The 15,888-nt window shown below is 31.5% G+C and overlaps 1 protein-coding gene across 2 annotated transcripts in view; it reads left to right on the top strand.

The window, feature by feature from the left end:
- The first annotated feature begins 342 nt into the window (after positions 1-342).
- The window catches only part of LOC143079644 (uncharacterized), a 43,092-nt gene continuing 27,546 nt past the window's right edge, over positions 343-15,888 (top strand). The window contains exons 1-2 of one of the 2 annotated variants that reach the window (XM_076255100.1): positions 343-494; positions 12,829-12,869. The gene's annotated coding sequence lies outside the window, so the exon portion shown is untranslated. Of the gene's footprint in view, positions 495-6,320; positions 6,434-12,828; positions 12,870-15,888 lie in introns of those variants that run through there. The other variant, XM_076255101.1, reaches the window with a different exon arrangement.

Here is a 15,888-nt window from a genome sequence, read left to right as displayed (position 1 = left end):
CATTCTGTGTTGTGTATTAAAACCCCAAAATAATTGCGAAAATAAATGCCAACCTTAAATTAACAGGTTCTGTTTAGTCAAATGTCACATAATTAAATGGGTAAATATAGTAGAAAACTGGAACCATTCCGTAGAAGTTTGGAATGCAAGGTGTGCGTCACGGGGTAACCTGGAGATAAAATCGATAATTTTGTCAACTTTATACGGCCGCCTGGCACAACTAATGTTATAATCCGCTGTAATCTATTTACAGAACATTTTGGTTCCATTGTTTGCAGACAATACCGCTGAAAATGGTTAACAGTACTTAACGGCGCCCTCTATAATAGCAGACGGCAGTTTATCAACCATGATATTTGGGAAGGAAGATTAGTTATTGTCACCATATTATCACAGAGAAGTGGAATAGATTGTTGACACATCAAGAGGGCGGGTTTCGAAGAGAAAGTTGAAGAATTAATGCAGTTATATTGCTGAGAAGATTTTAATTAAAGGTAAATAGATGAATCAAAATAATTTACATGTAATTTCATGCAACAGGTGTCGATTCCAACACGTGTTGAAATGCGGGATGGAATCGGCGTTCCAGTTGGACAAGCTCTAATCAGGTATTACATTAATGTTAGTTTTCTTATAGAAATTCAATATTTGCAAGATTTTTTTTTAAAAACATTATTATGAGAATATAGGAAGTCTCAAGAATATCTTTACCGGCCAACTTTATTAAGTTTCAGGAAGTTTCATAAATGTTAACATTCTTTCGAGTGTAAGTTATATATTTTTCTTTTTATAGTTCTACCTGTGAACTTTGTACTGATACAGAGAACAATTGTATTTTAATACAAGACAGAAAAAAGATCAACAGCTTGTCATATATGTAAAATTATTCAATTAAAATCGATAATCAATGCAGTGCTTGAATATTCTTGGAGACAGGTAAATTGCCAAAAATCTCTGAATTTCAATAGAAAGATAGAGTCGTGTGGTATCAGATTACCTGTAAAGGTGGGATGAACAGATTTATTACAGGTAAACAGGTATGACAAGCCATCAGGTGAGATTTATCTCCAAGATTGTATGGGAGAATGTTTCCTTACAACTTTACATTTTATAGAAATATTGTTGTCTGTAAAAGCCATGTAGTGTGGGAAAGTTTGTCAGGAATTTTTGTTTTGATTAAATTTATTAATTACAGGTAATTTTGAGACTTCTATTACATATAGTAGTATTGAAAGGTTCTTTAGAGAAGAACCACATATTTTGGATTTTTTCTTCCCTAGGAATTGCAGTTTAGATAAAAGTTAATTGTTTTGATGTGGAATTTTGTTGTTTTATTTGTAATAAAAATATTGATAATAATTGCATGGTGTTTGTTCTTTGTGATGCCAAGATTTACATGTCTATGATTATCACAGTAGCCCTCTGTACTCCAAAAATGAAAGAATCTTCAGAATTGCAAATTAAAAAAAAAATGACTGTATTTGCTGCATCAAAAGTTCTTTATTAGTAAGTTCTTTGTGCCAAGTTTTTATAAGACAAAACTGTAGAATATGTAAAGAGAGCTATAAGTTCTATCCTTTTGCCATACTTCTAGGAAGATGTTGATATCTGAGGTGAATCAGGATTCAAGGAAAGTCCCAGGATGGCTATTGTCTGTTACGGTATAAAAAAAAAATGAGTGTAGCAAGAAAAGATGCTTTAAAATAATTTATGCCATCTGATTAAAAAGGGGACGTAACACCAGTCCTCTAATTGCCCCACCTCAATCAGCCATTCTTAATGAAGACCTTGCAAAATTACTATTTATAGAATATCACTTTTTTTAGTGGGAATTGCCTTTCTGTAATAAACTTTAAAATTGTTTCAAGAATACAAAATCACTGGATGGTATGAATGTCCAGTTTTGAAGCTATTTTACTGGAGATAATACCCATAAATTTTTCTTTATCCTTCCTAACAGATATCCTCTAGCATTGTGAAGTTGCACTTGGAATCAAAGGATTACATTTAGATTTTTTTAGTTTGCACACATAAGAGGGGGGTTTCAATGTTTTATTTTAAATTTATTGATATTCTAAATGACTTGTCAAGCATTTCCCTTATTAGTATTCACTAACTTGATTTGGTCCTGATCTTTTCAATGATGGAAAAAATAATTAGATAATTCGAATGCATTATTTGATAAAAAAAACATGTATTTAACAAAAACACTCAACAATTAAGTAATTTGTCATTGCTCTTGATAATTAAATGTAAAATAAAATTTACCAAAAGCACATGCAGAACAATGTTTGAATATCCAATTCAACTTTTATGTTAAAAAAGGAAGTATTGAATATTTAATGTAAGAAATCAAGATCCTTATCATTAATAAAAGAACCATAATAGGCTTTATTTGTACAAGGAATTAATTTATAGTTGGCCAACAAGTATCACCATTTTATAATCCTATTGTAACAAATTTTGACTTAGAAGGCATCATTAAAGATAAAATGTTAGATTAAGCCATTGAGAAGGAAGTTAGAATTATAATCTGTAGTTTGGCAGAAAAGTAGATTCCTAAAAACAGGAAACCGCACTTAGGCAGTCAACCCTGATTTTCATCTTATCTCTTTCCTGATTTGGTACTCTTATTTAAATTCTTAACAGACCGAATCATGTTTCCTTTCATTAAATTCCACTTTATTTGGGACTTGAAAGTAGGTTGTAGAGAAACGGTCTTATAACTTAAGGTTTATTGGAAACTGAAGAATTTGTCTTTGTTGAACACACATTGCAATAGTGTCTAGATACAGTATGCCAAATAATCAACTTAAATCTCAGGTAAAAATAAAATTGAAGAATTCTTTATGTGTCTTTGAGACCAAGAAGTTTTCAGGTCATTTACTTCTATATCATATTACAAGCCATCAAAGTTTTAAATAAATTGAATTCAAAATGTTCAGTAGGTGGAACAAACTGATACAAAACTTCCTTTTGACCTCCTTTCACTTGAAAATGTGTCGACTGCAAATTGGTAGATTCTTCAGGACTTCATAAAATTGTAGTTTTAACAGAATTCCCTTTACCTCTATAATTTAGCAGTTAGATCTTTAAAAGTTTGTAGACATGTAAATGTTTTTAAGTAGTGTCATCAAGATTTGAGGGATTGAAATTGTACAGGTCTTAAGATCCATGACCTTGAAAGATTTAGTCATAACCTTTTATGCAGTCTTACACTCAGAATTTTCAATAAATTCATCTGGTTAGAATTTTATTGAATGAAATTTTATAATTATCATAAAAGTATACTGGGTACAAGGAAATTTTCCAATGCGTTAAGATTAGTAAAAACATTCTAAGGGCATGACACAATGTTAAAATTACCTAAATAAGGAAAACTTAAAGCCAAACATCTTGTGAAGTTATATGCATACAAATTTGAAAATTCAACCCCCACCCCTATCAAAAAGGGTGAAGAAAAGAATTATTTTTTTTATCATCATTGCATGGAGGAAATGCAACCTTGTTTTTCAGTACAATTACTTGAATTAAACACTGGAATTAACAAAATCAATGCCAATTACCAGAAGAAATGGAATCAGATAATAATTATGGCAAAACTTTTGAAACAATTAAGTCATGTATTTAGCAAAAAGTTAAGCAGATTGCATGTTTATGAACTTTAATGACAGAATTTCTGGTTAAAATAATATGTATAATAGTGCATAAGCAAACCAGAGGTGGGGTGAGGGAGAGTGCATGTAGGTCACATTCTTGGCCAAAAATTGTTAAAAATATCCATGAATCCTGAATCCTACTCCTGCAGTAAATTGTGGGGTGATGCTGAAAAAAGGGGAGCAGTAATTGTTTTGTGCAAGGATTTTGGGTAATACAGTTTTGATCGAAGAATTGTGAACCATGATATATAGTTTGCACATATATTTATGTATGCATCTTTATTTCTCAACGGTGTAACAAACGCATCCTTTACTTTAACATTAAGGAATCATTTTGATATATTATTTGAAAATCATTTTTCAGAAAATTTTAGAGTTGCTTCTAAATGCCTTAATACAGAGTGACCCATTGGGGTAAAAAATAAGTGTTATTTTTAATCCTTCTTATCATTATTAAATTTTCGTCATGATAATTACCAGTAATTATGAACAAATATGAGATGGTTTTTGCTCTACGGAGAGAAAAGGAACTCGGAACTCAAAACAAAGCTTCCTTGTTTTTGCTTTCATTTAGATTTTACGTAGATTATACATTTTCTGGAATTAATGAGTTAAAAGTTTTTTTTTTACTAAAAAAGTTTTAGGGACAAATGTTGTTTAATTTAAGTGTGGTTTGGATGCCTCTTTTCAATTGCATTTTCTAGTAAAGAAGGCTACTTGGTTTTGTGTCAATAGAATAATAGTTTCTCAGTTTTTTGTTAGATTTTGATACATTTGTATAACCAATTTAAATTGTTATTATCTGAAATTACAGTTACAGATATGTTTGAAACAATATATAAAGTATGCAAAAAAGTTAAGGCTTTTCAAGGAAGGAAAAATGTTACAAATTGGGATTTGTCTATTAATAATTTAAAGCATGATTAGAAAAGAAAATGTAATTTCTTTGAAAAAATCATGAGTTATCTCCCTTCTAACATCATGAATTTGAACTAATCAGTTGTTACATTGTACATTTTATATTGATTATTGTATGTTTTATACAAATATACATATTATGGGAACTGTCCTGCACTTGAAAGCTACAGCTGCAAATTGTGTTTCCATCAGATAAGATTCTTAAAAGAATTTAACTTCCTCATTTCAGTTTTGCAGAATTTCCTTTTTGAAAAAGTATCCATTTCCTTCTCAGTTTAGAGTGTTCAGACTCAAGTATCTAAAAAAATGCTTTGCACATTGTTTTTTTATGCTTTCTGATAATGAAATCTGATATGTTTCCTGGAAAATAATGGAAAATTTGAAAAATTCTCAACCAAAACCGTAGTTTTGTTCTGCCTGAAAGGTCAATGTTATTCGATAGTCACAAATCTTTTTCTTTGATGTACAGTTTTCTGTCTTGAGAATGTTTAAGAAACAGGTCACAATGAGAAAGCATTAGAATGGATTTATTCAGAGAAAATTTTTAATTTCTGTGTCTATAAAAAAATGGGGGGGGGGGGGGGGGGGGGGGGTATGATTGCAATTCAAAAGCTTAATCCTTTTGACAGCCTTTTAGGAACACACATGTACAAATGAGAGGGATGTTGGCCCTCAGAAAGTTATTTACATTTCCAAGTTTAATTTCTATTTCAAAACGTATAACTAGGTCCAGTTCAGTGTTTTGTTTTGACCTTCAAAATTTTTTTTGAAATTGTCTAATAGACCTGAGGGTTTTCATCATATCTACTGTAAGTTGTAGGTACCTTTCACAATTTTAACAGTGGATCTTTTAAACCATTCCATTTGTTTCAAGAACCCTATTAAAATATAACATTATTTATGCCAAAATATTTCATTGACTTCTTAAAGATACAAGATATGTAAGCATTAGTCTAAAGGAGGAAAGTGGAGAATTTGTACTAAAAGAAAATACTTTAAACTTTAAAGAATGCAAAAAGTATTTCACATAAAAAGTGTTCACATTACCATAATTAGAACCAAGAGCAAAACATTCTGTAAATCGGACTTGAAAATTGGTTCATTTTGTGCCTTGTTCTTTGTCATGCATTTTCACTTGAAATGTTAGGAAAAGGATTCATTTTAAAATTTAGATTAAAGGTGCCAGAAGTATAGAATTTAGTTAGGAAAAATATATTAGATTTGCAATTTTTGGTTGAATTTTAGAATTAATTTCAGTTGCAGATCAAGGGGTGTTGAATGGGGACATATAGTTAGAACACACCCCTTTTATCCTGGTTTGGGTCCCCCTTTAAGAAATGGCTAGATCCTTCCCTGAATTTAGATCCTGTTCAATAGATGTTTTGGTTTATCTCTTTTTCCAGTCTGACATCCGATACATTTTATAAATAACACATAATCATAAGTATATTTATATATTCCATTATGCCTGTATTTATTTGGATGAATAACTTTCTGTATAAACAGTGACAAAAATTATGTAGGTAAAAAATGACAATAGTGTTTTCCAAAAGTAAATGATATTTGTGTTCGAATATTGCATTGTTACTTTCTTTTAATTCTATACTAAGACAATTTTTAAGTGGTTAATGTAAGGATAGTCATGACTTTTGAACATCATTTAATGACGACAGTTAGATTTCCTGTTGTTTTTGCGAAGCTTCTTCAGATTTGAGAAATTTAGTATGATAGGAAAAGCTTAGTCATGTTGAACATACAGTAACAGGAAGCAGGGATTTAAGATTTGGTCATTTTATTTGACATGACAACGTGTACTGGTGGTTTTGTAAAAAGTTGCATTACATATGTAGACAATGGTATGTGCATTTTTATTATTCATACTTTCCTTGTCCTTTGATTATGTTTATCAGTAACTTGCAAAATTATATGAGGGGGTTATTTCCCTTGCATAATATATTTTTTCACATATTTTTTATTTGTGAATTTTAAAATCTAAGTATGGTTAAACAATAAATAATATGGAAGTTGAAAAAAAACACCAAATGACAACATATTTAAGAAATTGCAGTCTCATCATTTTTGGCATTAAATTGTGAATGGAAATGGGGAATGTGTCAAAGAGACAACAACCTGACCATAGAGCAGACAACAGCAGAAGGTCGCCAATAGGTCTTCAATGCAGTGAGAAATTCCTGCACCCAGAGGCGTCCTTCAGCTGGCCCCTAAACAAATATATATACTAGTTCAGTGATAATGAATGCCATACTAAACTCCAAATTATAAATTGTAGGTTAATAATAAAAATATACAATATGCATTGTAGAAACAAAGCACAAAAGAATTGAAATTATTTTCAAAGAAGATAAAACCTTGACACAAGGAAATCTTATATAAGATTCCATAGTACTTTTAGGAGTACTACTTTTCAAAAGTAGTTACAAGTAGAAAAAAATTTGTACATATGCAGTGTAGTGCTTAGCTAGCTCTCAGGAATCCAAGCATGCAAATAGAACATTCAAAGAAAAAAACATGAAACAATAGAAAAAAGCAGGATCTTTTTGATAACTCGTGGAACTAATTTGGCAGATAGATTATTATCTGCCAGAAACGAGTGTCTGCCTCTCTGGCAGCAGACTTAGGAAACAGTATTTTTAGAAAGCTTTTGTGTTGTATTAACACATGGTACTTAATAGTTGGATAATAAGACTTGTCTGTGATAGAAGCACAGATACTATAACCCCTCTAGTGGTATATTGTTGTAAATTGCAGACAGAGAGATTCAGCTTTTTTCTTTTCTTTTGTTAAATTGATACATATTCCCCAAATAAAGGTTGATTTTGAATTAAAATTATTTTTACTTTAAGAATGACACCAAGGATGTTGTGCCTCCATTATTAGCATAATGTCTGCCAAGGAGATCCAAAAGAAAAAAGTCATTTATATATTATTGATATTTCATTCCAACTGTTGCATGCCAATCGTGCAACAGGTCTTACAATTGTAGCTTTGATGTTTCACTTGGTAAAGAAGACATATTTATACAGAAAGATGCTTTTATGACAATTCAAATAAAATAAATATTTTAGAATTACAATACATAGGCAATTAAATTGACATCCCTTTTGAATCCTAAATAACAAAGGGTCATTTAAACTCTGATATCAAACTTAAGTTGAAACATGGTGTCTTTTCTTAGAATTTAATCAACCTTGTGACTATTCCTTGAAAAAAAGTTGGAATAGATCTGTTTTTTCTACTTAACATTTAACATATAAAATTAAAACCAGTCAGATCCAGTAATTTTCAAAAAGGGGGAGGGGTAGGGAAAAAAAGTGAAATTTAACGTTAAAATAAGATGCACCTTTGATCATTTGGCAACTCTATTGATCTGCCCTGATAGTTGACAGGATTTTTACCAATCCTTTTTTGCAAGGATTATGCCACCTTATATGCCACCTTATATTATAAATTGTCACCATGTGTATGGACCATCTTCAAAATTAAATCCTCTCATTGAATCAAACATTGTAAGAGCTTTATATGTAAATGTTTTTTGGGATGATTGATTCATTGTCAAAGTTGCTTACTTAACTTCTACTGTCATGAACTATTTGCCACTGGACATTAAGCATCCAACAACCAATCAACACGCTGACAAATATTTCAAATGTATTAAGTTCTGTGAGGAAGATTGACTGGATATTTAAACTGCTACTAGAAAATTAGGGTAAAGTGAATAGGGGAAGCAATTTTATCTTGCAGCATGCTACCTTAAGGGCATACAATACAGTTACAGGGGAGGTAATGACGTTGCTAACGTAAATTGTTATTTTCGCGACGTCAAACGGTTCACTTATCGGGGAAAGATGCAGTTTTCGGCTGATTTTTATCATTCAAACTGATTTAATTTGAAAACGAGTGCATGGACCCCCATTTATTAAACCGTCATTTTGTTTCATTTTGCAGGGAGATTATGTGGACCAAATTTTATAAAACTGTAAATAGCGCATTTTTTTTAATGTTGATAAATATACAGCAAAAAATTACGTTTTTTCTCAATTCATGACCATTTGATAAATATGAGTTATTTCTGAACAAAAAATGCATAAATTTTTAGAATACTTATAGAATGAAATTCAAAACAGTGTGGCTGTGGCCATTGATTGACACATTAAATTCATCTATTGACTGGGACAATTTACGCGAACGTTTGTCTGTAACGACCACTGTTCACGACGTACCTACGATAGACATTTAAACTGTGGGGTCACCAAAGGTTTCTTAACGCCTTTAATTATAAAATAATTCGAAAAATTAATCAGGAATAACCTTTATATTTTGATTTATATAATTGGTATAAATCAAAACATCGTGTTATTTCTGATTAATTTTTCGAATTACTTTATTAAGGTGTTGAGAACCTTTGGTGACCCAATAGTTTAAGTGTCTTTAAAAAGTACATAGTGAGCAGTGGTGATTACATACAAACGTTCACCTAAATTGTCCCAGCCAATGGATGAATTTAATGTGTCAATCAATAGCCACAGCCACACTGTTTTGAATTTCATTCTAAAGTACAGAAATTACAAATTATTTAACAAAAAACAATTTGTGTTTATCTTTTAAAACAAAAAAGTTATGTCTTTCTTTTGAAAAGAAAAATACGGCCACAAATCCGAATTTTGAGCAAATATACAAAATTTCGACCTCATTTAACTAAAAAAGTAGCATATGAAGGTATATTTTTTATTACATATTTGATCTAATCGGGTAAAAAATAGCCTATATGCAAATTTTCATCAACTTTTAAATACAGGATCAAAACTGTATCGTATGCCCTTAAAAGAAAGGATCCCTCCACTGAGTTGTTGCAAGATTTCTATAAGGTAAGGAGAACCTACACAAATATTTTGGGAGACATTTTTGAAAAGTCATGCTCTTTTAAATTTTGGACTGAAGCATAGTTCATTGTTTGATTCAGGCATATTTCAGCTGTATGTTGTCATCCATAGAGGTTTTCGTAAATATAGGTGGTAGTTTTGATGACCATTCCTGTCTTCAACAATAAACCAGATGTGGATCACCATAAAAAATTCAAAGAGGATTGATTTGCTACACTACAGAAATAATGCATCAGAATTTCATTAAAACTGACTATAGAAAAATCTGAGAATTAAACCAATGCATCTGTTATTTATTGAAAGTCCACCCTCCCTCCATTCCAATAGTTGACAGTTTTGAGTGGCACTTGAACTTTGATATTGAGACAGGAAAATTCAATTAAAAAGAAGACTGGTCAAAATTGCAGCAATTTATTAAATGACATTTTTATTGTAATAAAAAATAGACATTTGTGAGAAGGTGCAACTAAATAAAGGTTGCTAGAAAAAATGTCTCATCAATTTGTCAGATTTCTAGATGCAGTGGCGGATCCAGGGGGGGGTTCCGGGGGTGCGCACCCCCCCTTTATTTTTGCCGATCAATGCATTTGTATCGGGACATATGTTTTGCACCCCCCCTGCACCCCCCCTTTGCCCTGGGTTAGCACCCCCCCTTTCGAAAATTCCTGCATCCGCCCCTGAGATGTCTTAATTTAAGATACCTTTTTGAGATAAGTGTCTTAAATTTACTTTTGAAAAGATAAGTTATTTTTCTAAGAAGTGTTTTAGTCGTTATATCAAAATTTTGAACAAAGAAGAAGGAAGCAATAGAGAGGTTGAAATTTGTGAAATTATAGAAAAATAGAATCTTCTTTGGTAATGAAATTACGGTATTAAATCCAAAGTTCTGTTAGCCTGGCACAAATATTATGATTCTGTAACTTTTCACTTTTGTTGATGTTTAATTTTAAAATTGGAAGAGTACATGCATGCTTGCAGAACAAAAACATGTTTTTCATTTGGGGGATAATATAACAATGCTGCCAAGTTTTGGAAGCTTTAATCATGGTTACCAAAATAACCAGACTTGTAACTTGATTGTGTTGAGCAATTTAGAAATTAGGCATTTCCTCTCTGTTTCCAAATTAACAGACAATTTTCATCCTTTATTGTGGAACTGGTATACTGTATATAATCGTCATAATTTGACAATTGCTGGGTTTCATGCCAAAAATGATTCCAATTATATTGAATAAAATTATAGCATGAAATATGGGAAAATGAGATGATGGTAAAAGTCAAAAGTTTCAGGATACATGAATTTCAGAATTAATCACCAGCATTTGTGAGAGGAAGTTGTTGCTCTAATTTACAGCGATAATATGATTCTGGTATAAGTGACTAATATCAAGAATTGTCTGTGAAAATGCCTGCAAATGTGAGTGGAAACTGATTATTTGATTGGTATTAAAGTTCATCATTGCAATTACAGGTCATTTGTGGTACTTGTAGCATGACAATTATTCCTTTCAAATGAGCTGCATCTGCTTAATAAAAATAACCATCAAAGTCGAGGAAAATCTCACTGCTATAGCTAGAATATCATGCATATAAAGTTTCAAAGTGTCATGTCTAAAAGCTTGAATTTGATTTTACATTCCATTATGGTTTAAAACAAATTATTATCCTCCAGTTCTTGCAAAGTAGCACTGGTTTCCTGCAATGAAGAGCAATAGTGAAAAGTAGACATCCCATGTTTATTCATATGTTATTTCCCATCAGTTCCTTCTAAGAAGCACTGGTTTATTGCAATAAAGAGCAATAGTGAAAAGTAGACATCCCATGTTAATGTTCATGTGATACTAGTATACTGTTTTCATAAAAGTTGTAACTACTGGTACATAGTTTCTTTAGTCCTACATACATGTACTTTTGATTAAACTGTGTTACTTCGCCTTTAAGTGTTGTATTGGTTACATAATGATCGCTGTACACAATACATTTTCCTTGTAAAGAAAATTTTGTTTTTGAAAAAAATTAATTAAGGAATGGTGCACACTGAATAACACGCGTAGAGGGTTATTTACAGTGTGCACCACATTTTTATGCCCCACCTACGATAGTAGAGGGGCATTATGTTTTCTGGTCTGTGGCTCCGTTCGTCCGTCCGTCCGTCTGTGGTTCCGTTCGTCCGTCCAGGTTAAAGTTTTTGGTCAAGGTAGTTTTTGATGAAGCTGAAGTCCAATCAACTTGAAACTTAGTACACTTGTTGCTTATGAGATGATCTTTCTAGTTTTTAAGCCAAATTAGACTTTTGACCCCAATTTCACGGTCCACTGAACATAGAAAATGAAAGTGGGAGTTTCAGGTTAAAGTTTTTGGTCAAGGTAGTTTTTGATGAAGCTGAAGTCCAATCAACTTGAAACTTAGTACACTTGTTGCTTATGATATGATCTTTCTAATTTTAATGCCAAAAAAATGCGAGTGGGGCATCCGTGTACTTTGGACACATTTGTTTATGTTATTTCGAATAGACAGAAAAAATATTACAGTCATTTCTTATAATTTAATTCTAAATTCCATTTTAAACCGTAGAAAACCATGAAAAAACGTTGATGATGTCACGGTCACATGGCTAAATTATGTCTATGGGCTGACAACAAAATAACGTCGGCCAATCAGAAGACGTGTTTCATCCAAAATTAAATTATTAGAAATTGTTAGCCACTGATTGATTTGATTATATTTAGAACAATAGGGGTTAGATGGAGGTATTATTCTCCAGTCCTGAGGAATGAAGTTTTGTGAACTTGGTTCTCATAACCTGAGCTATATGTATTCTTATATTTGGTAGAAATTTTGGTCACTCATAGTGTAAACATGGTCATATTTTTTTTCAACTTTAAAGATTTTTTATAGGAGCTACACTTTCTTTTTATACAACTCTTGGTTCAATAAGATGCATATTCAGAACTTTGGAAAAAGGGGAGGGGTGTGTGTGAGGGGCAAACTAGGCAACATTTGGATTGGGAAATGTAAAATGTCTATGTATTAATCACCAATATAGTTTCATAAGGGGATGTGAGCATCCCCACTCCTGCCTTAATCTGTTTCTGCATATATAGCTTTGCAAAGGATCCTGGCCATGTTTTTCCTAACTGTGATTATTCAGTTCCTTACTTCTAAGCTTATATCCTAAAAGGAAGGTCTCAAAAGTCAAATGATGGATCCACTTCATCTGTTTCCTTGAAAGATGCTACTTGTGAAGCTTGTACTATGGTATTTTTAAGTTTTTCAAGTACCTGTACAATGATTTGTTGGAAAAACCATTCATTCAGTTTCTATACATCATGTCATTTTTCTCCTTACAGGTTTTAAACAGAAAAGTCAAGACAGATATAGTTTGTAGAAGGTCAGTATTGAAAATTATTGTTATTTTGGTCTTGTGCTTAAGGATTTAAAGGTCATAGTTCACTAACTATTGATAATTATTAGGAAACTATTATTTCCCATAAATATTTGTATTGAAGGACAATAATTATAGATAATTCCAATATACTTCAAGGCTCTGTATTATTTTTGGCATCATGGCCAACCAGTTGCAGATCCAGAAATTTTGAAATGGGGCTTTCAGGATATGGTATTTGGAGTAAAAAAGGGGAGTGTTGCTGTTTCCACCCTAATTTTGATCAAAATTCTAAAGAAAGCTGCAGGAGTTCAAAATTTGGTGCAAATGTTTCTTTGGTCTTGGACTGGTTGAACTTTTCAATTTGGTCCCAAACTCTTTCACATATTGTTTTGTTGATGAGCAATCATTTGCTAAAGTGAAAAGTTCTGAATTATCACGATCTTTCTTTGTCTTGTAAAGTTGTTTTTGATTTCTAAGAAAGACAAGCAACACCTTGAAATGATTAATTTAGAAACAATATATAAAAAGGCAGGGCATAGGGTCAAGAAGTATACATTTGATTTCGTAATTTATGCAAAAATATATTCAAATGTTTTTTTATCGGTATAAAGGTAAAATAGCTAAAGGCATCTTCTATAATGTTTTATTGTTTTACCACTTCTTTGAGAAAATGTCTTATTTTGAGTGAAATGACTGATTTAATCATAGCTAGGGAAAATCTTTGATGCATAAAGTAGAGAAAACAGCTCTTGTACATTATTGATAAAATGATGACAAAATGTTACCATCCTGATGAGAGAAAAGACATTGTTCTAAAGACGAAGTTGGCAACATGTTGCAAGGCGCCGTACGTTTTTGTAGAAATCAAATACGAAAAATATTCCATTACAACATGTAACATGTTTCTGATCATAATTGTCATTAATTTTCATATCAATAGTTTTGTCAGGGAAATTAAATATTCAGTCTGATTTTCATAATTACATGAAGTATAATTTTACTGCTTTCATGGAAGTCTAGATGACAAAATAAATATGTCAATTTTGATTCAAAACCTTCAAAATGTAATTAAATGGTATTATTAAAGAAATTTGCATGATTTATGTTAGTACATTTGTACAACTTTGAAACTATTGATTGGGGAAGGGGAGGGATTAATATACCATTCTCAGGAAAAAGGGAGAGGGGGTGGGGGGACATTATTGTTATTATTATGTAGTTGAAAAATAAATTTTTAAATGAACAATAGAAGTCCCCCCCCCCCTTTTTTTGTAGATTTTTATGTACATTGAAGTTTGTGCACGATTAGAAGATTAGTAAATCAAGTCTCCTTAATTTAACTGATCGGTCATGTGTTCATTTCACCTATATGGATTCTTTGATTTGATTCTGTTTATCTTGTTTGATCTATATATACTTTGATTAAAATTATTATACTACTACCTAAACAGATTTATATCAAGTAATAAGGCCTTGGGATCAGGTTCAATGGATCATATCTATAATGATGAAAATTTGACCAGATTAATTTCTATTATCTGATTTTTGTCAGAATCTGTGCAAACTTGCACATCCATAATTGTGCTCCAAGTCAAGATTCATTCCATCATAAAAAAAAAAAAGATAAGAAATCCATCACATAAAAAATGTGTGTAGATGTTAGCCACCCATTCCTAAGGCCATATGCTATTAAAGTAGATAAGACATTCCATGATACCCTTATTATAAAACTTGTATTCTGTTGACTGAGGAATTTATTATCCTCTTGTTACTACCTGTACTACGGTAATCTCAGGTACCATATTATATAAGTGCTTCAATTTTTTGTTGACCTAGGAATATTCACCGGTTTTTCTACCTGGGTTCCTTAAACCATACCATTGTTAAGATCGTCTGGTAGTTTGACATTTATTGTCCCATGTATTTACTTTAAATGACAATCGAACAAAAACTGGAAAAGTTCCCATGTCTCAGGTACATTGTCAAAAAACATGTTTTTAATGGACAACAACCTGAGCCAGAAGGAAGATGTCCTATAATTTAAAATGGATAAAAGCATTTTATGTCCATGTAATTTTTCTGTCAAATTGTGTATTGAAATTATCACAGAGAATATACATTGAATGTGATTAATGAACATACGACACAGTGTGGGGTTTATTTCTTCTCCAGCACTTCATTTAATGGACATAATGCTACGTCTTTTCATTAAATTGTTTGAAAAAAGTGACATGTTTAGCAGAGGCATTAGATTTCTAGTGAAAAAACGTTGTGAAAAATAATGATTGCTCCAATTACTACCCTTGAATGTCTCTCCCTAAGTGATTTTTGTTGAAGATGAAATATAGACTTATTCTGTAAGCATAGTTACAAAAGACAGTAAATCGAGAGTTCAAGCGTCCTTAATAAATGAATCTAATCTATTTTTGTGAAGGAGTGATATATATTTAAAATTATATTTCAAGTTTTTGAGAAAGCAAACTTTTGACCATTTTCCTCTAGTCTTAGTTTTAATCCTTCACACACTCATAAAGCTGTTTTTCATAGATAGCAGAATAAATTTTGGTTACTGTTGAATCAAAATAATATCAATAGTACCATATTTAATCTCTTCTCAAAAAAAATTTAAGATTTGGTAGAAGATTAAAAAATGTTCACCCATCAAAATAAAAAATTGTGAAATTTGCCTGGTTACCTTGAACTCTGGAACTTTTGCATGTGTTTTATTTTTGGGAATGATCATGTTTAAATTCTGAGAATATTATAATCATGATCATTTTATATTTCATTTACTGTTGCTAAAATTTGTTAAAGTAGGGGACAAAGCAGGGGACTTCAGGGGGATCAAACAAGACAAGAATAAATATTGCCTATTTGAAAACTTTGTCATTAAGTCACAAGGATGCATATATACAATGTCTAAGGATTTTATGACAATGAGCACAGTTCTTATTTAAGCATGACTTTGCATACATTTCCGATGATGTTCCATCTATATATATAGAAAGTATGCTATATCTCA

This window comes from Mytilus galloprovincialis, chromosome 6 (genome assembly GCF_965363235.1).
Source record: "Mytilus galloprovincialis chromosome 6, xbMytGall1.hap1.1, whole genome shotgun sequence".
Taxonomy (NCBI): domain Eukaryota; kingdom Metazoa; phylum Mollusca; class Bivalvia; order Mytilida; family Mytilidae; genus Mytilus; species Mytilus galloprovincialis.
Note: the sequence above shows the minus strand (reverse complement) of the source record. Positions and strands in the feature narration are given on the sequence as shown.